This window comes from Halichoerus grypus, chromosome 11 (assembly GCF_964656455.1).
Source record: "Halichoerus grypus chromosome 11, mHalGry1.hap1.1, whole genome shotgun sequence".
Lineage (NCBI taxonomy): Eukaryota > Metazoa > Chordata > Mammalia > Carnivora > Phocidae > Halichoerus > Halichoerus grypus.
In genome coordinates, this window is record NC_135722.1 from 95,492,530 (window position 1) to 95,517,222 (window position 24,693).

At 52.9% G+C, this 24,693-nt stretch overlaps 1 protein-coding gene across 7 annotated transcripts in view; it reads right to left on the reverse strand.

Moving 5' to 3' along the window:
* Window positions 1-24,693, reverse strand: part of GRIK4 (glutamate ionotropic receptor kainate type subunit 4) — a 416,727-nt gene that overhangs the window by 362,638 nt on the left and 29,396 nt on the right. For all 7 annotated transcript variants that reach the window (XM_078058853.1, XM_078058852.1, XM_078058851.1 and 4 more), the window contains exon 2: window positions 6,885-6,986. The gene's annotated coding sequence lies outside the window, so the exon portion shown is untranslated. The remainder of the gene's footprint in view (window positions 1-6,884; window positions 6,987-24,693) is intronic.

A 24,693-nucleotide genomic window follows, 5' to 3' on the forward strand; every position in this document is an offset into this window, starting at 1 on the left:
GGGCACCAGGGGTTCAATATGAGCAAGACAAGCCTAGTCCCTGCGCAGACAGAGCCTACAGTCAGTCCTAGGGAAGCGGGACACACAAACAGCCAGAAAGAGTAAGAAATGCAGTGACAGGGAGGTAGAGGGTAGTTGAGCCTTCGCCAAGGAAGAGATGTGAAGAACGCACACGAGGAAGCCAGGTCTCCCATTTCCTCATCTGTGTAGTGGGAGTAATGAGAACACCTGCCTCATAGGGCTGCACTAAGAATTAAATGAGGAAAACAAAGGATTCAACAAGGGCACCTGTGTAAGGCGTTCCAAGAGGCCCTGGTGCGGAGCACGCCCTGTTCTAGTGTTTGCTCATTGTCATTACCATCCCTCCGTCCTTCCCTCCCTGGAAGAAGACCTAGAACCACGGCGGTCCATCTCGCCCAGTGACTCCATCGTGGACACCTGCTCCCTGCCCTGCCCCCCATCTGTTCAGGTACAACCACGCAGTGCCCTGCTCCATTCACCCAGCACTTACGGAGCCCCTACCTCACGCCTGGCGCGTGTCACAGCGCGTCTGGACTAGGGAAGAGCTTCCTGACTTGTTCTCAGGAAGCTTCAGGTAAGGCTGCAGAGAAGACAGGTAACAAAGAACTAAATCTCACATCAGGGAATCTGTCCTGGAGGCCCCGGGGTTGGTCCCGGAGGGGAGAGGACATGTCACAGGAGATGCTCTCGGAGCTGTGACACCCCCAGTCCCTGAGCCGGTGGAGTAGAGTCAGCTGGAGTCCCAAGGCCTTGCCATCAGCTGTGTTTCAGCCACCTTCCATCCAGGACTCTGAGGTACGGAGGAGCCGGAGTGTGAGCACAGGCTTGGCGGTCAGGCCGGGCCATCCCACACAGAAGGGGCTGGGAGTGGCTCTTGAACCCCAAGCCCTGGACCTCTGTGGGTCCCTGGCTCCTGATTCGTGCCCATGCACACACTGTCTGTGGTGGGAGGACCTCGGCCTGCTGAGTCCAAGTCCAGTCCCAGCCGCTCCCCTACAGACTCCTGCTCTGCTCTCTTACATACCTGCTCACAACCACTCTGAGGCCCAAGTACTCCAGTGCCAACTCTCCATCCTTGCGTCTACCTCCTCCTCCCACCCAGAGAGACGAGTTGAGCTGCCATCAAAGAACCCGCAAGCTTGAGCTGAAGATTGCTGAGCGGAGGCCCAGGGTCCTCAGCGGCTGTGGGGTAGCATGGGTGAGCCGCGGGGCCCTAATTCATTGACTCCCTGCTTTCTGTTCAACTTCTCCACAGCAGCAAATTGCCAAGGCCCTTTTCATCATGCCCCAGCTCTTGGAAACCATAAAGAGTCTGATTGAGCATCCTCAGAAACACGTTCAAGGGGAAATTCTCACACACGCGAGTACTGATTTATCCCCTGATGACAATGGCAGGATTAGCTTTATTGATCAAGCATCACCATCAACAACAAACATTTACGGGGCTCTCATTCTGAGCAAACTGCCTGTCCTGCAGCCCAAGCCGGACCCGGAGGACCCCATACCGAGTGAGCAAAACAGCTGGGCCAGCGACCTTGGGGTGACTACAATCTGCAAGAGGTCACGCTGCTTCAAATACACTTTAAATACCTCAAAAGCAAGATTTCATCACACCAGAGCCTAGAACTTTATTCGATCAAGAAGATATCATAGAATGAATGAATGAATGAATGAGTAAATAGCATAGAGTCACCTCCAATGACATTGGGCCTGATTATCTAATTTATAGATTACTGAGGCCTCTTGCTTGTCTATCTTCTTGCAGAATATGTCGTGGCCTTACTTGGGTCATTTCGTAGCTAATTTCTATCTTAATCAGAAGCAGAGGGAGGGAGCAGAGGAAACATAAAGGGGAAAGGCACAAATCAACCAGCGTTGCTCCCTTAGCAGTTCGGAGAAAGGTTTCGTGGGAAGAAAGATGAAAACTAATGGCTAAAGCAGAGCTTGGGAATTATCTGTGGATTTTACTTATGCATGACTTCCGGCATGCATGGCCATCTCGCTTCCACACCGCCTGGAAAACTTCCCAAGGAAGGCGATGCTTTAGGAGGGGAGGGAGGAGTCAGCCAGGCAAGGCCTCCCAGAGACAGCCCCGCAAGGAGGACAGGCTCTCCCACCCTGTTTGCTGCCACGACACGCTCTCACCTACTGAGTTACAAGGGACTTGATGGAGAGGAGCCTGACTCTCTCCCTATGCGCTATTCCTTCCCTTGCTTGACTCAGACCTGAATTTTTCCAGGGGAAGGCGACCAGGCATGTTGTAGAGGGGATCCCCTCCACTGACCTCCTGCCAATGCAAAGGGGCCTGAGCAGGGCTGTGTGACAGACAAAGGGAGGAGGCAGGGATGACTCTGATCCTTATAAACCACATTCCCCGCCGCCAAGCAGACCGGCCACCGAGAAAAGGACAAAACGCCAGGTCATCTCACAGACCTTGGGGTTTTCCCCTGGGAGACTATGCCCTCCCTGGACAGGGCCCAGGCACGGGTGCAGGGGGCTGGGGACACACGCATCCACAATGGGGCTGGCTAGGGAGGAAGGGGAGAAGAGGTGAGGTGTGTTGAGTGAGGCCGGATGGCTGATGAGTGGGGAGGACCAGACTGCACTAGACCTGGCTACGGTAGAAGGAGTACAGATCATAGCTCAGACGGAAGACGACACTGGACTTGAGCCCATGGATCTGGGTTCAAGTCACAGTTCTGCCCCTTACTAGTGTGACATGGGTGAGGGCGCTGCCTTCCTAAAAATCAAAATCCTGCAGCAGGATGAAAGGATAAGAAAAAGACCACGGGGGCTACAGAAAACAGGAGATCCTACCCAGGGGAGAGGACGCTGCTGTGCCCCAGGTTCGGAAGGCACCAGCCCAGAGTGCATAGCGCCACACCACGGCCTGTCCTCACCAGGCCTTTGGCTACTGCACGTCTTTTGAACCTGAGAACACTCCTGGTAAATGTGCTCCATCAAAACAATGGAGCAAGCCAAAAAAGAAGAGGATGCGAGATCCTAGAAATAAAGAATGTATATTACAGAAAGGCAAAGGGATTTCCTGGGACCAGAGCAGAGGGAAGTCCTAGGGTCAGAGCCGTGCCACAGACCTAAGCACAAGCCAACCGGACACGACAGCGGCGTCCAGAAGCAAAGTCTCCAAGACACGTGTCGGAACGGATTGATTGATGAGACTGACCTTCAGGAAAATTATTCTCAGAGGCTATTGGTAAGTACAAAGAAAATCAAAGCAAAAAAGTTAAGCAAGGTGGTTATGAACTTCAGGAAAAGAAAGAAAAAAAAAAAAAAAGGAAACATAACCATAATATAATAGTCAGTTGTGAATCATAGTCAAGTAGGCACAATGTAAATCCTGAATATTGATTTAACTAGCTTAAATACTCTATATAGAGGGTAAGAGTCAGAGGGGATGGCAGCGTAAGAGAACTAAATCCTCATTAGCATAAATAGAAAGTCAATGGATAATATAATTAATGCATTAAACTAAGTGATACATACATATTATTTAGAACTCTAGAGATATGTAAATGTCAGAAAAAAAGAGAGAAAACGTTGAATGCCGTTGCTTCGAAGAGGGGAGGCTGAGGGGTTAAGGAAGGATAGGGCAGAGAAATACTGTCTATTCTCAGAACCCTTATAAGCCTTTTGACTCATAAACTACGAGCCATTGTTAGTTATTTTTCTTATTGGTAAAATACACGAAATAAAATTTACCTTCTTAATCATTTTCAAGTGTGCAGTTCAGTAGTGTTACGTAAATTCACATTGTTGTGGACAATTAGGTTTCAAAATCCTCAAACCCTAACCTTCCGTGGTTGGCAGAAGAGGGAGGCTTTCCAGTGAGGCAGGCAGCAGGCTCTTTCTTCCCTGACCCTTGTCCCCTAAGCTTCATCTTGTCCCACTTATTACTGCCGACATCAACAGGGTGGTATCAGAAACAGCCACCACCCCCTTCAAAGAATGCCTTGCTGGGGACACAGGTCCTTCGCCTTAATCCCAAACGCACAACTCATGAGACTGGAATGATTCAATAAGACTTTTCTAACAGCCTGGAAATAGGAAGGGGAAAGGAACAAGAGGGACACTCATCTACCCAACCTGGCCTCTGTTGGTCCACTTAGACCCACTCTGAGGTTCCCACTTCACCCTTCCTAGCCCCCGCCCACCTGCATGGAGAGAGTACCATTCCCTATGCCCAGCTTCTTCCAAGTCTATATTCACCAGAGTAGGGCCCAGAGTTTCTCCCCTGCCACCCTGAGGTCCTCTTGACCACTCCTGTTTCCTGGCTAACAACCTTCCTCTTGTTCCAGTGACTGATACTGCGCAGCATTACCATTTAGAGAAGCCTACACATCCTGCTCCATATCAGAATTCAACATAAATGGTATATATATACAAGGGAATATTATGCAGCCATCAAAAGGAATGAGATCTTGCCATTTGCAACGACGTGGATAGAACTGGAGGGTGTTATGCTGAGCGAAATAAGTCAATCAGAGAAAGACATGTATCATATGACTTCACTGATATGAGGTATTCTTAATCTCAGGAAACAAACTGAGGGTTGCTGGAGTGGGGGGTGGGGTGGGAGGGATGGGGTGGCTGGGTGATAGACATTGGGGAGGGTATGTGCTATGGTGAGCGCTGTGAATTGTGCAAGACTGTTGAATCACAGATCTGTACCTCTGAAACAAATAATGCAATATATGTTAAGGAAAAAAAAAAAGAAGATAGCAGGAGGGGAAGAACGAAGTGGGGAAATCGGAGGGGGAGACGAACCATGAGAGACGATGGACTGTGAAAAACAAACTGAGGGTTCTAGAGGGGAGGGGGGTGGGAGGATGGGTTAGCCTGGTGATGGGTATTAAAGAGGGCACGTTCTGCATGGAGCACTGGGTGTTATGCACAAACAATGAATCATGGAACACTACATCAAAAACTAATGATGTAATGTATGGTGATTAACATAACAATAAAAAATTTTTTAAAAAAGAATTCAACATAAAATCCCCAACATTTACAAGGAGGACACCGACATACGGAAACGGCCAGGGGAGTGGGGTGGTGGTGGAAGGGAGCCTCTTAATCTGGACAAAGCACTAAACTTTCAAAGCTTCAGTCTTCAGGCTAACCCATCCTCCCACCCCCCTCCCCTCTAGAACCCTCAGTTTGTTTTTCACAGTCCATCGTCTTCTCATGGTTCATCTCCCCCTCCGATTCCCCCCCTTCATTCTTCCCCTCCTGCTATCTTCTTTTTTTTTAACATATAATGTATTATTTGTTTCAGAGGTACAGATCTCTGATTCAACAGTCTTGCACAATTCACAGCGCTCACCATAGCACATACCCTCCCCAGTGTCTATCACCCAGCCACCCCATCCCTCCCACCCCCCACCATGGAGCACTGGGTGTTATATGCAAACAATGAATCATGGAACACTACATCAAAAACTAATGATGTGATGTATGGTGATTAACATAACATAATAAAAAAAATCAAAAAAAAGAAAAAAAAAGCTTCAGTCTTCTCATCTGTAAAATGGGGATGATAGTAACTGTTTCAGTCTCAGGGTGGTTATCAAGATCACACCAGATGGATAAAAGGCAGCACTGCAAACTACAAAGTCCCTTACAAATGTGAATTATTACGGTTAATGATACTTTTTGAAAATCAGCAGATGACAAAGAGAGCTTTGAGTGGCGGGAGGCCAGTGCACTGAAGTTGAAAGCCTCCACCATGGGCAGCCCCGACCGGCATTAACCGTGGGGTACTGTCTGTTGGTGTCCCAGCCAACCTGCGGCTCCGTCAGCTGCCCCGCCCGGAGCTACAGACGCCCCGGGGCACCGGCCTCGATGCCTCAGGCAAATGGCTCCAAACACCTGCGCCTCTTCCCCTTCATAAAATAAAACGGCTCACTAATGCTCTCGGGCTCCTTTCATAGGAATGGCAACAGCCGTTGTTCTTATTGGATTGTAGATGAATCACTTGGAAAATATTTTTGGGCACGTTACAGAGGCAATAACATAAAAGTACCTGGAAAATGGTTCTGTTTTGTTTTCCACTTTGCAAACCCAAACGGGAGCCTGGGGTTGTGTTACATATTTTTGTCCTCTCTCTCTCTCTCTCCCCCTTTTTTTCCTTTCAAACAGAAGTGCTTTGCTCATTTCCTCTATGTGCTGGAAAAGGGACACGTTAATCACTCCTGAGTGGGAAGTGAAACCCCCAAGAGGGTCTAGCTCAGTCTTTGGCAGGAAGAATTTGAGCAAGGGGAGAGGTCAGATTTAAATGCCAGCCTTCAACTCGAGGAAGAGTGACAGGAAAGACAGTGATGTAGGTCTCTGTCTCCACTGAGGACCGAACAGTAGGAAATGGCAGGAGTAAGAAGTCAGGCTCGGTCCACAGATTTAGCTTGCAATCATCTTAAATAGACCCTATTTTATTTTTTTTATTTTATTTTTATTTTTTATTGTTATGTTAATCCCCATACATCATTAGTTTAAAAAAAATTTTTTTTTAAGATTGTCTTTATTTGCGAGAGAGAGAATGAGAGACAGAGAGCATGAGAGGGAGGAGCAGACTCCCTGCTGAGCAGGGAGCCTGATGTGGGACTCGATCCCGGGACTCCAGGATCATGACCTGAGCCAAAGGCAGTCACTTAACCAACTGAGCCACCCAGGCGCCCACATCATTAGTTTTAGATGTAGTGTTCCATGATTCATTGTTTGTGCATAACACCCAGTGCTCCATGCAGAACGTGCCCTCCTCAATACCCATCACCAGGCTAACCCATCCTCCCACCCCCCCCCCAGAACCTATTTTAATAAAGCATGGATTGATCTGACATCTGAGGCCTTACTCAATAGGAAGGAATGTGCAGTCTGATCTCCCTCCTCAGTCACCTCCTGGCTGCATGACCCTGGACAGGTGGCTTAACATCTCTGGAACCCAGTCACTTCCTCTGAAAAGAAGAGTAAATAATATCTTACCTAGATCAGAAGATCTTGAAATCCCCTAGAGTTCAAGAGCTACAATTCCTCACTTAAGGGCCTCTACAAATGAATTTTTTTTCCCCCTTTTCATTAGTCAACTGAAATCTAAGACCTAGGGTAACAGGCAAAGCATAGGCTTTGGAGGCTGAAGGACCAAAGTGTGAGATCAAGCTTGCTATTTACTAAACCCTGGACATAGGACTTAACTTGTCTGGGCCTCACCCACATGTCTATCATCAAAATGATAGCCATGGGCACCACAGCTAATGCACGGTGAACATGGCATCACCCCCCTTCCAGCTTGAGTACCAAAGTCATCCCCCAAGCCCAGCACCACCATGTGGCTGAGCTCTTTCCTCCCCGATTTCCTGTCTACTTTTTTACTCCCATTAGGAAAAGATGGCTTTGTCCATTCCCTACCAACTAATGTGCTATTAAGTTTTCTCTTGCGGCCAGATTATTACCTCTGAATTATAAGTGGAAACACGGAGATGTAAGAAAGAGCCAGGGGGGCAGGAGAAATTAATGAGACAAAGCCAGGAGCCAGACCCTGTATTTCTGCTCGGGTCTCATTAACCAGTGAAGGCTGCCCTGGGTTGGAAGCCCTCTTCCCCTACCTGTCCCTCCCCACTCGGCTGTTCTCTGTTGTACCTCCTACAATACTGGATCTGTTAAATGCTTTATATTCCGTTTGCCAACGCAGGGATGATTCAGAACAAGATTGGGTTATTACAAATTCAGGAGGCACTACACACACGGCTGTCATGTTTCAGTTACCCTTTCTCTCAGTTTAATAAAATTTGCCACACTAATACAAAGCCATCTTTTATCCTTTTCCCTGCAGTTGTAACAACTTGTCCAGCTCCCTCCTGCTAATTAAAGGAGGAGGGGATGCAGCGCTCATTGGAAAGCGAGTTTCCAGGGAGGCTGTCGATATCTTCGCAGCCACTTGGTTCCGGTCTTCTGGTCCTTTTACCGGCCCGCTCCTCCAGGATACCAGCCCTAATGAGGTCAGCAGCTGGAGGCGACCAGGCAGGCGAAGCCGCGCTCCGGGCTTGGCTCGGTGGCGGTGGCGGGGGGGCCTCTCCGCCCGCACAGCGCTCCCCACCGGCCGGATGACGCGGGCTCCGCAGTCCGTCCTCCCACGCCTGCCCCAGCATCACCTCCCCGGCGAAGGGTCCCCAGCAGAACGGGCAGGACTGGGAGGGGGTCGCTCAGACAGGCTCCCCCCGCCCCCCCCACCCCCCCCCGCCGCGTGGAGCCGATCACCGGAAAGAGGGAGGAGGCGGGAGAGAAGGAAACGGGGGGAGAGAAAGGAGCGCTGTAAACAAAGAGCTGCCCTTGTGCGAAGTCCGGAGATGGGTCCCGAGCAGCCGGCTTCCGGAAGGCCCACGCTGTTCGTCAGCCCACTCGGGAGCCTTCAGGGAGCCGGCACGAGCAGGGCGCCCGGCCCCACCTGCCGAGCTAACGACCTGCCACGGCAGCCGGGCGGCGGCCCCTTCAGAATAAGGGCGCGCGGGCGCGTTATCATTCCGGGCGCCGGCGGCCTCCCCTCGCGGGCCGGGCAAGCGCCCACGGGCTGTGCCTGCAGGGAACCCCGGGCCTGGGGACCAGGGCACCCCCCCCGGGGGGCCGCCCCTCCCGGTGTCCAGGTGGGGGTGGAGGGGGGGTCCTGCCCCCGGGAGACACCTGTCTCCTCTCTGGGTCCTAAGACCCTTCCAACCGTGCGCTGCTCCGACTCCCAGGGAATCGGGGCTGGCAGGGCCAAGGGCAACGCCAGGGCGGGGGCGCTCGCAGCGGGCGGCCCCTGCGCACCCCTCGGCTCGGCCCGGCCCCCTGATTAGCATGCGGCGGCCGTCGCCCCCTTCCGTCGCCCCGCGCCGCCGCCCGGATTCCCGGGCCCTCTGGCCGCGCGCGCACACTAATAAGTTTACAAATGGAAGCCGCTGGCGCCGGTCGCAATAAAAGGCAGAGAAGCTCCGCTCGGGCGCTTCAATGAGAGCATTTTCCCCCGTAACAAGGGGCTGGATGCAGCTGCCTGGTGCCCTCTGAGCGGGGCGAGTTGCCAGAGTAACGAAGGCCTAGCGCACACGTGGTGAGAGGCAGCCGGGCCGGGGGCTCCAGGCTCGCCAGGTCCCAGGGCTCCTCATCGGGCCACGAATCCAGGGCTCCTGGACAGCGCCGGTCCCCACCCCAACTTTCTCACTGCATACGTTCTCTCACGACGATGACGACCCCCCTCCAGTCCCCCCGCCCAGCCGCCAACCCCCAATCCCCAGCCTTCCAAAGGCTCCCTGAGAGCTTGTATTGAATTCATGAGACACACCTGCCACCCTTCCTCTGTGGTGGACAGATAATGTACCAGGGCCTCGGGCGGCCGTCAGGAGTCAAACCAGACTGGTGACTGGTGCTGAAGGCAGGCCCCGGAGGCATAACCCATCCCAGGTGTGGCAGGTGCCAGAACCAGGAGAACAGGCAGGTAGGATTCATAAATTCTCTGAACAGGAGGTGGGCTTCTCGGAAGCTCCAGGAAGGGTGGGGGGGAACTCAGAGCCCAGTAACCGGGAGCGCCACATCTAATTTCCTTGGATGGAGGACCAAAGGATAGAGTTCCCCAAGTGCTTAGGTCAGCTAAGCTGAGAGAAGCCAGCTGGATGAGGGACAAAGCCCACCCATCCCAGCCTTAACCTCGAGAGGGCCTCCTGGCCCCCAGCCTAGCTTGAGCTAAGGCTGAACTTAGTTTTCGGTCCTCAGTTTTTAAAAGTTCACATTTTACTCCAGAAAGTGAAGGTGGCCACCCACCCTGCTTTCTTCGCAGGAACCCAGAAATAGAGGGGTTGTCTTCTCTCCTTTTTACAGGCTTCTCCTTAGGCACCAGTTCATCCAGGCCCCAGAAAGTGTTCTCCAGAGCCCAGAGAACCTGGGGTGTAGGGGAACTTGGGACTTAGAGCTCCTAGACTGGGGGCTTTCTGACAGCTGCCTTCCCCCCGGCCATATGCTAGGAACCTAGAAGAAGCTAGGTCCAAGCGCAGTGCTGGCTGGCCAAGCAACCTCTAGGCCATACAGGAAAAGAGGCCAATAATCACACCGTCCATATGTCCAATACAGAAAGAGCCTTCTTCCTTTGTAAAGGACAGAGAAGGGGTTTGCCTGGAGGGGACTAAGAGGTGGGACTGGGCCAGCTGGGCCCCTGCCTGCATGACTGACATCTCAATAATCACATGCATCCCACAGCCCAGTGCTCAGAATGCATCCCATTCATCCATACAAGGCCAGAACGGGGTTCGTGTCAATGGTGAGGATCCCCATGGCCACCAAGCAGGTGGGTCATAAATATGTGGGGACAGGGGGCCCACCCTGGTCCCTCAGACCTGGCTCCTCCCTCCTCTACCCATGGCACCCTCCCCCCATATCTTATCAGCACTACGTCCCGTCGATTCTGCCTTCTAGAGAGTCTCTCAAGTTTGTCCACTTGCAGACCTCAGTGTAAGCCTACATTTCTCATAAATATCTGCCACAGCCTCATTTTTCTGCTTCCTATTACCCAGCTGCCCTACCACCACCAGAGGGTCTCAACCTGTCCCCTTCTGGGTAAATCCTTCCAGTGGCTTCCTGGTGCCTTTAGCCTGACATACAAGGCCATTTATGTCTGATCTCAGCCACTTCTCTGGCTTCTTCTCTCTCCCTCGTACCTTAGTTCCAGCCTGCTTCCTGTTACCTCGACACAAATTCTCACTCGGGGCTGGGTGTTTGTTGAAGCTCTTCCCTCAGCCTCACAACAACCTACCTCTGTTTCTTCTCTGGGCTGGCTCCTGTGCATCCTCTGGACTCAGCTTAGGCATCACCTCCTCCAGGAAGACCTCCCTAGTCCCTGGCCAACCATCCTAGACTGAGTTTGCCCCTCGAACATACTCACCTGCTCTCCTTCTAGACTGAGCTTCTTAGGAGCAAGCCTGGACTCCGTGCTGAATTTTCAACAAGGCCTTATTGGCAAGTGATCCAGAGTGATTAAAAGTCAGATGTGGGGGCACCTGGGTGGCTCAGTTGGTGAAGCGTCTGTCTTGGGCTCAGGTCGTGATCCTGGAGTCCAGGGATCGAGCCCCACATCGGGCTCCCTGCTCAGCGGAGAGTCTGCTTCTCCCTCTGCCCCTCACCCTCAAGCTCGTGCTCTCTCCCTCTCTCTGTCTCTCTCTCAAATAAACAAAATCTTAAAAAATATATATTAAAAAAAATGAAAGTCAGATGTGGGTTTGATTCTTAGCTCTTCCATCTGGGAAGGTCACTTCATTTCTCTGAATCACAGCTTCCTTATTAAAACGGATAACAGTATTATCTTAAGAACTCTTGGGGCTAAATGAATTAATGCATTTAAAGGATTTAGCACGATGTCCAACACAAGGTAAGACAGTCTGTTCTCACTGTTACTTATATTTCCTAGGTATCCAGCATATCAGGAATGTTCCAACAGCTCATCCATGCCAACTGAGTAAGCGAATGTGTGAAAAGAAGAACATGACGTGGCTCTGAGTCTCTTCACCACCCCTGGCCCTTCTCCCCTAGAGAGGCTTCGCTTTGCTGGTTGCCCTTTTCATGTGGGTCCCCCCAAAACTGGTGACTAATTCACACTCCTAACACCATATGTATGCAGTGTAGTAGACAAGAGTCAAGTCCTGATACGTGACCAGGTAAGAAGGCAGGAAAGCAACCCAGGTGAGGCTGGGGGTCTCTGGGTCCTCCTGGGGCTGAGGGAGCGGAGACGGAGCTGCGGGGATGGTCGTGTTCTTCTGGAAGTCAGAGTGGCCCATGTTTAGAGGCCTCACCCACATCTCCTTGTCTTTGCTGTCTCCTGACCCTTGGGGAAAAATACGTGTGCTGCCCCTCTGTGTGGTCAGGGAGACCCTCTATCTACACAAGACCCTCTCACAGCTTTTGCCTTTGCTGGAGCAGGGGATGCCCAGAATGGGCTGCCCTCTTTCAGGGTGGCTTTCCAGCAGCAGAAGGAACTAACGGAAAGGCTCTTGTCCGCGGTGCCACATGATTCCTCTGAGGCAGGACGAGGGCAGGGGGCCTCGCTGGTGGGCTGGTGGGTGGGCAGGAAAGCCAAAGTGGGAGGGAAAGAAGAGAAGAAGGCTTGAAGCCCAGCAGGAGCCGGCCAGATGCAGATCTAGAACACAAAGCAGGAAGCGTCCATCAAAACCATCTGAACTTCAAAGTCTGGCAGACTGAGGACCTGCAGCAAGCAACCTTCTCTGGACTGCCTCTACTCCCCTCCCCCAGGCCTGCTCAGGTTCCTGCTCCCAAGCGGCTGCCGCCCTGCCCACCCTCACCCTGAGACCACACACAGGGGCTAGACCACGCACTCCCTCCCCGGCTGTTTTGCAATTTTAATTTCTCACCTTCCTAAACAGCCAAGATTTATGGCATACTTGACAGAAATATTTAATTTTCCAAATGCCTATTATTCAAAGGCTGTGGAAATCTCCAGCCCTAACATTTCTGCATTAATAATCATCTAGCCCTGAGACCAAATAAAGATCTTACCAGAGGCGTGGAAGAGGGGAAGGAGGAGGAGGAGGAAATCCTGGGCAGAGAGGAATGGTCCCTAGGAACCCCCCCAAAAAAGCTCATACCATCTTCACCACTCTTCCACCAAATCAAACGTTTAGGCTTTTTTTTTTTTTATCATTGTTATTAACATCCCCATGCTCATTATGTGCCCGATATGTGCTAAGCAATTTTAACAGCTATCTTGTCATTTAATTCACAACTCTATGAGGCAACCACTATAATCATCCCATTTCTGAGGCAAGGAAACTGAGGCACAGAGTAATCTAAAATCACCCAACTAGGGGCGCCTGGGTGGCTCAGTTGGTTAAGCGACTGCCTTCGGCTCAGGTCATGGTCCTGGAGTCCCGGGATCGAGTCCCACATCGGGCTCCCTGCTCGGCAGGGAGTCTGCTTCTCCCTCTGACCCTCCCCCCTCTCATGTGCTCTCTCTCTCTCTCATTCTCTCTCTCGCAAATAAATCAATAAAATCTTTAAAAAAATAAAAATAAAAAAATAAAAAATAAATAAAATCACCCAACTAGTAAATGGAAGGGCTGAAATGAGAGCCCCAATTTTACTAAGTCTTAACCCACTATCATACTGTCTCTTTTGTATAGCTGATGGAAATACTCTCTTGCTTTCTAGTGATACAACTATGATACATTCAATTTCATTCCCTATTTCATTAAGTAGATTCATTGATAAATTCAGTGTGGGGGCGCCTGGGTGGCTCAGTCGATTAAGTGTCAGCCTTCGGCTCAGGTCATGATCCCAGGGTCCTGGGATGGAGCCCCACGGTGGGCTCCCTGCTCAGTTGGGGGGGTCTGCTTCTCCCTCTACCCCTCCCTCTCCCCATGCTCATGCATGCTCTCTCTCTCTCAAATAAATAAAATCTTAAAAAAAAATATTCAGAGTGCACATATGTGTGAGGTCCCTGCCCTACATGGAGCACTGCTATGGGAAGAGCATAACAAATGTGACTCGAGGTCCCTTGTCTACCACGATCTGAAAATCTATCTGGAAATTGGTCCTATGTGATTCTTGCACAATCTGTACAAATATCGAATCATTATCTCATACACCTGAAACTAGTATGTTATATGTCAATTACATCTCAATAAATAAAATGAAATTAAAAACTGGGTATATACACAAACAACACAGCATCAACACAAGGCAGCATGATACCACCACCTACCCAGGGGACACAACTCCACTGAGATAAAAGAAGAAACAACAGGGGCGCCTGGCTGGCTCAGTCAGTCAAGCATCCGACTCTTGATTTCAGATCAAGTCATGATCTCAGGGTCATGAAATCGAGCCCTGCGTCGTGCTCCTCGTTGGGCGTGGAGCCTGCTTAAGATTCTCTCTCTCCCTCTGCCCCTCCTCCCTCAAACACCCCCCCAACAAGCTCTCTCGCTCTCTTTAAAAATAAATAAATAAATAAATAAACAAGAGAGACCCTCCCAGACTCCATTCTATGCCTAATGCTGATAGAGTTTATTCACACTAAATGCAAAACAGAAGGGAGGCAGACAGCCTGGCAAAAGCAACAAGAAGCAACTGATAAAGCAGGAGAGAAGTGAAAATCATAAAATGGATAAAGAACCCAAGAAATGAGCAGTTCGGGGCCACTTGGTGTGGGACATAGAATATCCGCATAGTAGCTGATGTTTCTATTAATGACCCTGAGTAATGAGAATGATGATCAAATTGTGCTCCGTGTATACTGTTTAAGAGAGATGCATATTAGTGATCCTTTTCTTGGGTCCATTTGGATGGAAATATTTAAAGTGGCCAAAATATATATTTTTTTAAAATTTTGGTGCTTAAAGAAGTAAGTTACATCCTGTAACTCATTCTGTCCTTCGGCACCACAGCCAGTCAGGACTGGGAGCTCCTGGTGGACAGAAAGATTCTGTCTGGCCCTCTCGGCTCAGGGCGCAACACTGGTAAGCACCCAACGAAAGACGACGGACCTTCACAGGGGTGCTCGTGCCCACGTGCCCCATGCTTGCACAGCCGAGAAGGCAGAGGGAACTGGGGAGCCTGGGCTCCCTCCAAAACCAGTCCTGGGGAGCCCAGCACCTCACTTTCCCAGCTCCCAGGAGGCCAAGCTTAGAGTAGAATTGTCACGAAGGGGGTCTTTGCTATATCCCACGGGGGTCACCACCTCCAGACTTCTCTGGAAGGAGTCCTAACCTAAGTCGTCAGCAGATACGAGAGCACGTGTCTCTCTCTCCCTTTGCCTGCTCCTAAATGACTCTAGTCAACCGCTGCCTGCAAAGATGACAGGAACAAAGCCAAACAACCAAGCAGAAAGGGGAGGGTCCATCAATATCACCGTAGTGAGGCCCTATCAAGGATCCCAGAAGTCTCTGTAAGACCAACAACTCACAGGTGATGAGCCAGGGCAAGAAACAAAGTAAGACACAAGAGAGGGACCCACCTACGGAACCCATGCCGTGTCTGGAAGGTGACAACTTCTGCCTACCTTCTTTCTGTGTGAACAGAAACTGTGCCCTCCCCTCTCTCAACTACATACAGGTACCCCCCACGTGCAGAGCACCTACTCGCTTGTTAATGTCCTATCATTCATGCCGCATGCAGATACTTCCACGTCAGCATGTTGGAACCAAAAATGTCCATGGGGTTTGTAACTTACCTCGTATGGGGGCAAGGAATGGATTTTCATAGAGCCCTTGCTATCATACAGAGAATTTGTGGAGTCTCATCTCATTTAACCTCATAACAGCCCTCTAAGGTAGATATGATGTCCATTTCACACCCAAGAAAACAGAGGCTCAGAGAGGTTAAGCAACTTGCTCAGAGTTGCACAGCGAGGAAGCCTCAAAGCAGGGGTTCTGTTTCAGGGCCACCTGACCCTGAATCTCAAGTACCATCAACAATGCCTTCCCGGCAAAAGAGCAGAGCGAAGCCCCTCAGGTCACACATCTAGAGACAAGGAAGACCCCTCTCACTTCACATAAGAATGTTCCTCCTTTCTGGCCTAAGCTTGTCTGGCATTTCAGGGGTGACTTTCATGATAAATGGGCTCAGGGCACACATGAGATGTAATATGTCTTGATTTAGTGAAGCGCTTGATAGGTCGTCTGATGAAATTTTACTTGCAAAATTAATTCAGATTGTCTTGGCTGGGTGCTCCCATCACCCAGATGGCAGAGAGGCTGGGAAGCTGTAAACAAGTGGCCGGGAGAGGAGGCTGGGATGGGGGGGGTGCAGCACCAGAGGTGGGCGGCTCCAGCAGCAGGACCTACTGCCGTCTTTCCGCTGACGCAAGGACAGGAGCCCGCAGCAAGAAGCCTGCAGGCACATGCAGGAGGAGGATGCTGAACACGACAGTCCCAGGCCCGGGAAGAAGGTTCTTCCTTGGTGGGAAGGGCAGAGGGCGAGGGAGGAGCAAAATGACCCCCAGGGGCTCCTGCAGTCCCAGATTCTACGCAGCCGTGTCGTGGGGCCCAGAAACTCACTGATGAAGCCACAGGAGACAACAGTCAGCCTCGGATGCTGCTCTGGGGCAGCTCCAAGAAGCGGCCGCCTGCCTGAGAATCAGGGGGACTTAAGCCTATCAGGCCAACGTGGCAGTGGGAGTTAGAGGTGGGCGCCTTCCAGGGGCAGGAGGAATCCCAGACGGGTCAGCTCAAGGTGGGGTGTCAGCTCGCCCCAGGAAGGGGAGGCTGGAGGCCCAGGAGGGAAGGGTAGTGAGACGCAGGGGAGACAGAGTGACTAATGAGGAGGAATCCAAGGCCTGGTGCACGGAGTTGAGCTAAACTGACACGAGGGCGGGAACGTGACTGCCACTCACAATTAAGGAAGGAGCGCAGAAGAGATGAGTTACTGCAGTCATGAACCTGTGGAACACAGTAAAAAAAAAAAAAAGAAAGGTCTCTTCCTGTCCTCTTGGGTGTATACACAGCAGGTGAGAGGCGGGAGGTGCCATTTTTTTGTCCTAAAGCAAAGGGTAGGTGGTAAGCCCGCTCCAAAGACAGTCGTTACCCAGGACGTTGAGGAAGTAAGCAGGAACACATAGGGACACAAGGAAACCAGGCAGATCCAAAAGAAAGCAGGCGCTGAGAAACCTCGATCCCCACCTCTCGGTGGAGTGGGCCGCAGGTAAGTGGGATTGATGGGGTGGAGGGTGGAGGGTGGAGGGTGGAGGGTGGACGGGTAGGTGCCGTCTCCTGCCTCCTGGACCAGCTCTGTGTGATCCTTGCAAAATGACTTGAGCTGACTTGCATTTTAAAAGCTTCACTCTGGCTGGGGGCGGCGGGGGGGGAGGGGGGGTAGGGGGCACGAAGCAGGAGGTGGAGAGAGGACAGCAGTTGGGACTAGGGTGGTGGTAGCTAGCAGAAGGGGTTAGATTTGGGGTATATTCTGAGGATGGAGCAAAGGGGAACTGATATGGGTATGAGGTGAAGAAAGGAATCACGAATGAATGAATGCCCCAACCTGCCGGCTTTCCATGGACCCAGGGGCAGGGACCTTGTCCTCACCCAGGCTTACCCCCACCCCTGCCTATCCTCTCTTCAGTGTAAACCTTGACCTATTACCTGCCCCTTCCAACTACCGGATCCCTGGCTTTGATCCAAGTGAAAGAGCCCTGTGTGTGCTGCCTTGGAAACCTAACCACCCACCTGAAAACATAATTCTATAAGAACTGGTTTCAAGTAGCCAACAGCCAATTTGTAAATAAACCACTAGAAACATGACCCGTACATGGGTAGGAAGTGCCCGTTTAAACGCTGTCATTTCCCAAATCGTCAAATCCAAGGCAAAGCAATTTCTGTTGCCCCTGAGACTAATGGCCTCAGCCTGGCCATGATTCTCAGTGGGCAGGGGCATCCATAACGGTGACGGTGGGAATGGGCCCCAAGGCCTCTCGTGATGACAGAGTGGTTGGGGACAGACATAAAAGGAACTTGCATACTTGGTGCTACTCCGAGCTCTCCTGGGAGGCGAAAGACGGCAGGTGGAGGGCACAGCTCTCTGCCCCTCCTCCCACCTCTCCATCAGGACCCTGGCTGCTTCTCAATGCTAGCTGCCAAACCAACTGCCTAGGAGTGGGTAGGTCAGGGAAGGCAGGTGGGCCGGGAGAGAGAAGGATGCCCGCTGTGCGCATCTGGCAGCAGCCTCAGCCCCACCGTGAATCCCACCGAGGGAAGATGAGAAAGTCTGGGAGTGCTGGCTAAGTGAGTCGAGTGCATAGCAGACCCGGCAGAAAGCTTTCTTAGCAACCTCAGTGCAAATCAGACTTGGAGAAACAAAAGCCGGACCTGGGAGTGCTGTGTCAGCTCCAGAGAAGCTTCTCCACTTCTCATCTGGCCCCACTGCCTCACGGTGGCTTCTGGATCGCCACTCAGGAATGAGAGCTCCCAGATCTAATGAATAAACAGGAAGCCACTAGCCAGGCTCTGCATTCGGAAGCCTAGCCTGCGAAAAACACAGGACCACCGTGCTTTCTGGGGCTTCATGCATCCATTTGCAGGAGCTAAGCATGAAGCCATGGTAAAGATGGGTAGATAGCACAGTGACACCTGCACTTTGACCCAAGCGTGCGTGGCCCACGAGGATGTGCGGGCAGCAATCTGTGGTGTCCCGGACAGCGGGAGCAACCGCCCCACCCAGTGGGCTTCGGGGGCCCACCCTTCCAGCAATGTGGCTGCAGTCTCCCCTCCCCACCACTGCGTGCCGTCTGCACCCTCAAGCTGAGCACATCCCTCATTTGCCAGGAGATGAAAAGATGCACAGGGGCTCTCCAACCAAGCCCCTCCCAGGAGACTGCAAAGGAAGAGGGACCCAGAGCACCCCCCTGACTCTATGCCACACACCCGCTGGGGGAGTGGGAAGAGAAACCTGGAGAAAAAGAAAACCCAGGGGAGGCAGAAGGCCTTGCAGGGGTCGCAAGGCTGATACTGTGTTCCCACGAGGAGACCTGACCACCCACCCTGATACAAAAAGAGAGGGCAGAACAGGCCGTGAGATGTGCAAAGGCTTTCACGGCAGAGAATAATGAATTGCCCCCCTCCCCGCCCCGACTCTCCAGGGCTGTTTTAGAGCACAAACTGTCCCTGCCAGTGAAATCCTGGACTCAAAACACTCATGCAACCCACAGATATTTTTGCAGGCCCCATCTGGGCCTGACCCTAGATTTTTTTTTTTTGTTTTTAAGATTTTATTTATTTATTTGAGAGAGAACACATGAGAGGGGATAGGGTCAGAGGACGAAGAAGACTCCCTGCCGAGCAGGGAGCCCGATGTGGGACTCGATCCAGGGACTCCAGGATCATGACCTGAGCCGAAGGCAGTCGCTTAACCAACTGAGCCACCCAGGCGCCCTGACCCTAAATTTTTAACGTCAGATATTCATCCTCCTTTCTTTCACTCCTGGAGCCTTGTGGGTATCAACAGCCTGGGGCAGGTACTGGGGGCTGGGGGTGAAGCCTACAACATTTGACTTCATGTTAGCATCCCTGCATCCAGCCCGGCTCATCAGCACCTCCCTCCAAAGTGGATTCTTGGGGTTACAGCCTGATCTTGACCCTGGGGCCTGGGCCCTCCAGAGTCCTCCCTCCCTTGGCCCCACCCCCACTCAGCAGGTGTTGGGAATGCACAATCTACTTCAGTACTGGGGGAGGGGTGAGCCACCTCGGGGCGCGGGTGCAGCTACTCGGCTGGCGGCTGGTTCGGATTCAGCAGTGCCAGTCCTCACTCCCGGCCTGTTCTCTTGACCCCTTTTAACTTCTCCCCGCCTCTCCAGGCCCAGAGGGCTCTCTCACTCACAGCTCCTGGCCCTGAAAGCCAAGTGCTGTTTTCTGATTCCAAATATAACCCCCGAGTTCAGATCATAACTTCTTTTTCCTACGGCTTCTTGGAAAATTAACCGATTTCTCATTTCTCCAGACCAGGGTCCAGTTCCCTCCGCATCTAACACTTGATCCTCTGACCCTACTCACTGTTTCCCGCCTCCTCCCTTCCCTTCTTGGCTCTGGCCAGCCCCTCCGCCTCTCCTCTGAAAACCTTCTCGTCTAGTCTGGGGTGGCCTCCAAATGAACAGTTCCAGCCTCTGGGACTGCCTGGAAGCAAGCCCCATGCTCGGCCCCAGCTTCTCCTCTTCCCTCGTGCTTTCCACGGCACCACCTCGCCTGGGTTTCCTCCGTCGGTCTTCCCGGAAGGCTCTCCCGTTCACTCCTTAAATGCTGACTTTCCGGGTTTGGTCCCTGGCCCTCCTCCTCCTCACCCCACACACGCCCATGGCCACCTGTCGAAACCCTCACCACTGCCTATTAGCTGATGACCCCAAACCTGCATTTTCCGAGTCTTCTATCTAGACAGTTTGGGGATATGCACAATTATAGCTCATTAGAATCTGTCCCTTGCATGTTAACCTCTAATCCTTTGCACCTTCCTCCTTACTTTTTCTCACCTGGCAAAATCCCACGTCCACCTGCACCCAACTAAGCATCTTCTCCATGCCTGTACCCCAGCACCCGAATGTGTCCAGACAGCCCCACACAGCCGGCTGACCACTGCTCTTTAGTTTATAACCACAAGCTTTCGACAGGCACCCATCATTGCCCTGTGACCACCCCCAACAGATCCCTGGTAAAGTGACCCCAACTCCCTCAGACTGGCATTTTACACCTTTGCCCGTCCCTTGTAGCTCATGGCCTTGCCCCGAAGTCCATGGGGAAAACAAGTACACAGGAACCCCCTAAACTTCCCCCCACCAAACCTACAGACTTGCCTCTGTCTGTCGTCACATTCTCTGTCATCCACCTGACTATTCTCCCATCAGACACCAAACCATTTGTTTTCCAACCCGTCCCTCTCTCAAGTCCTTCATTCTGGAAGTGACCCTCTTTCCCCTATTATCAGTTTGGTCCTGTACCCCATATTCCCATCACTGTACGCACGTGCTCTGCCATCTCTGGTCTTTAGAAATAAAATGCGCTCCCTGGAATCTCCGTCCCCCTCCTCAGCCACTGCTCCTGTCCCTGCACCTGCTCACAGCACCCCTCAAAGACCTTCTCGCGCTCATTCCCCCAGCCCCCTCCTCCTGTTCACTCTTGTGTCGCTCCGGTTGGGGTTCTGATCAAGGCCCCCTTGGGCCCCCATGTTGCCAAACCCTGCAGACGCTTCTGCACTCATCACCTATGTGACCCCTCAGCACCATGGATGCGGCTGACCGCTCCCTCCTCTCCCCCTTCTTGGGGCCCTTTCCTCCCCGCCATGCGGGGCACCACACTGCCCTGGCTTCCTCGCTCTCTGGCCATGACTTCGCCATCTCCATGCCGGTCTCTGCGCTTCTGTCAGGGCTCTGTCCTCACCCCTCTTCTTCTCCTCGGTAGTTTTTTCTCCCCACATTACTGTCTTTCCTCTTCATCACTGGCGACTCCCCAACCTGGACCTCTAGCCTGGGCAACAGACCCGAATCCAACCACTGACATGATAGCTCTGCACTTAGTTGTATCACCAGCATCTCAAATGTAACCCGCTCAAAAGAGAACCCCAGCCCCTCGCGCCCAAGCCACGCCTTCCTCACACTCGGCTCCTCTCCAGTGTCACTCAGCAGCCCCGCCCACCCCAGTGCCCCGCCCCCCAGCCTTCCAAGCCACCAGCAGCAGTCCCGCTGATTCTGTCCCGGCTCGTGCGGTGACTCCTGGCGTCTGCCCGCTCTGCCAGGACCAACCCTCGTGTTTCAGCTGCCTCTCCCACCTCCTGAGTGGTCCGCCTCCCACTCTTGCCCCTCCACAGCCCCTTGTCCCCACGGCTGCCAGAGTGACGTTTTTAAAGTAGAAATCAGATCCCGGCCCCCCTCAGCTCAAAATCCTTTAGCGGCTTTAGTTGCACTGAGAACCAAATCCATGCACGTGGCAGGAAACCCAACTCAAACGGGCTTAGGTGAGAGAAGCTAATTTATTGATACGAAATGGCCGAAGCTGTGGGCGAGCTCGGATCTTCACACCTCCCCATCCAGGGGCGCCTTTTCCACATGGCACAACGGGCCAGGAGTGGCAGCAGGCACGACGGGCTCTGTCCGCTCAGAGGTCCCCCCCTCGCCTGCCCTCCCTTCACAGAGGCCCGTCCCTCGCGCTCCTGCTCTCCCCCCCAGCCCCACCGGCTGCCCCCACGCCGCCGCCGCCCCCCAAACCTCGGGGCTTTCTTGTCCCGGGCTCCTGCGGTGAGCTGAGCTGCCTTTCAGGGCATGTCCCCCCCTTTCCAGGCTCAGGGCCGGGGTGCTCGCTGCACCGCCCCTTCCTCTCTCCCTCTCTGCGTCCTTTTGAAGGAAAGAGGCCTTTCAACGCATGCACTGCAGCTCCCGTGAAGGTATCATTCTCTCTTCGCTACACTTGGTGTCTGTTCACAACTGCCATCGAACGGGACCCCCTGGGGGCATGCGTCTTCTGTGAGAACTAGCCAAGAAACAGAGCATCCTTCGGAACCCGCGGCTCCCACGGCTGCCGGCAATGGTGAAGCGGGAAGGGGGACGCGACCTGGCCACGTACCAGACCACGAACCAGACCACGTACCAGACCACGCACGGTGCCCGGGCCCGCCTCGGGCTGTGTGCCCACCCACCTGTCTGACCGGCATTGTGTGGGCGCAGGCTCACGCGCCCCTGAGCAGAGGCTCTCTCCTGGGCAAGGGCGCCCTTCCTCCCCTGCAAATTCTGCCACCTCTGCTGAGCAACTTTTGAGGAATCGCAGCCTCTCGGGGCTCCGGTGTCCTGTCTGTACAATGAAGGGGCTGGGAGAGTGGCCTTGGGGCCTATTCCAAGTCTACCGTGCAATGCTTCTCTGGCCTAGAATGCTACTTTGGAGTTGTGATTCCACACCAAACGTCTGGCCCCAAAGAAGAAGTTTGCGGACCACATAAGGGGTCTTGGGGCTGGGGTAGGTGGCCCAAGGACTTGCCGCTGCTCTCGGGTGTTTGCTCTGGAGACCCTCCTCTCTCCACCTGTTGATCCTCCATGCTGCCTGCACAGCGCTCTTCCCAAAACACCAACAGGATGGTGTCATTTCTCTCAGACCCCAGTGCCTAGAAGAGAATGTCTAAACCCCCCAGCAAGGCAATCAGGAACCAAGCCGCCTCCAGCCACTTCTCCTTCCTGCCTCCCGCAAGGCTGATGTCCAGCCCAGCAAGACACTGGGCCCTTCTCTGACCTCCCCTTCCTATTTCCACACCACCATGCTTTTGCTCATATGCTCCCTCTGCTTAGAATCTCTCCTTGGCCTCTGTGCCCTGTGCCTCCACCCGTGCAATTCTATTTAAGAATCAAGGTTCTGTGGGGTGCCTGGGGAGCTCAGTCAGTTAAGCGTCTGTCTTCGGCTTGGGTCATGATCCTGGGGTCCTGGGATGGAGCCCCATTTCGGGCTCCCTGCTCAGCAGGGACTCTGCTTCTCCCTCTGCCTCTGCCTCTCCCCCTGCTTGTGCTCTCAAGTAAGTAAATAAATAAATAATCTTTAAAAAAAAAAAAAAAGAATCAAGGCTCTGCATCATGTCCTCTGTGCATCCTCGCCCACCCCTAGCGCGTAGTCAGAATTAGAAGCCCATCACCTGGACATTCATGCCCTGGGTCTTCTACACCCCTCCCAAGGCCAGCGCTTGTAACACGGCCTGATGGCCATTTTGACCCTTCAGGGCACTCCTGGAGCCAGCAGGGCAGGGGGGAGAGGGGGCTGGCCTGGGGAGTCTGGCAGTCTTGCGTTACCAGCAGGCAGAGTTGCCTACTGGCACCAGGTAATGGGTGACGACTCACACCGGATGCCTATGCGTGCATCTCCCTAGCGTCCTCCCCCCTGCACGTGTGTGCTCCCACAGGAAGGCTCAGGAGTGCCCCCGACATAAGGTCAGGCAGCCTGCTCACCCTGGCAGGAGCCCAGCAGCTGCGTGCCGCACACTCCCCTTGCACCCGGCACATTTATCCTGCTAATGAGAAGTTTCTTAAAGCTCTAACAAGGCTCTCTCCACCGAGCAGGTTCAGTAACAGATTCTTATAAAAAATAAATTCGGCACATTAGTGGACCCACAGGGAGGAGACTGAATTTACCAAATACTGGCAGTTGCTGTCTTTTAATTAAAAAATAATGACGAGCTCATGTTTCTGGTCTCTCCCTAAGACAGATTTTCTATGTAGAAAACTGGCGTGGTTTTGTTAGGACAAAAACCATCACCGTGTGGCTGGAAACAAGAGGAAGTCTTCCCTGTTTGGTCTCACCAGCTCCAACCCCCAACCCGCCCCCCCCCCACTTATCTGGTTACTGCCTTGAAGGTCTGTGTGAGACTTCAGGCTGGTGTGACCCCACTTCCCCACATTCGTCCGTCTATCCCTCCAGCCATAGAGCCACCTGCTGAGGTCACTGTGTGCTAGGAGCTAGACATGTGGAGATGTCTGGCCTCCCGGGGCCCACAGTCTAGCTGGAAAACAAACTAGCTCAGATGCTAAAGGCCACAGTTGGAGGCATGCGGGGTGCTGTGGGGGCAAGAGAAGATGAGTGTTTCTAGGGAAGTCTTCCAGGTGAAGCTCCATGGGGGAGACCATGCGCCCGCGGCTCCTGAGGAAGAGGGGGGAGGAGAAGCACACTCGGTAGATGGGACAGCCACGCAAAGGCCTGAGGCACACCAAGATGCCAGCACGCAGCGGCAAAGCTGCAAGAGCCCAGGAGGCAGGGTGCCCGGGAGGCTCCCGGGGCTCTGCATGCAAGAGCCTTAAGCTGGACGGTCAGGTGATGCCAAAGCTCTTGCCATTTGGAAGCTGTGCTCGGTTTCAGAACCTGAGATAGAGGTCAAAGTTGTATCTGGTTCCTCTAGCAAGATTCTGAATCGACTCCTTGCATTTCCATTTTATGTCCTGTCCATGGAGGCCCGAAGCCCACCACAAATTCCATCCTTAGTCCTAGGAGCCACAGGGTGGGGAGGGGACTCTGGAAGGTAGGTGGGGGGTGGGGGAGGGTATCTGACTCAGGAAGGGGACTGACAGGCTAAAGCACTCAAACCCCAGGCCTTCCGCATGCACCATCCATGTGCATGCCAGAGACTCCCGCCGTCGCCTTCTACACACTCTGTGACAGGGCTCCCAGGGGGACACGGCGTGCCCAGCCCCTTCAA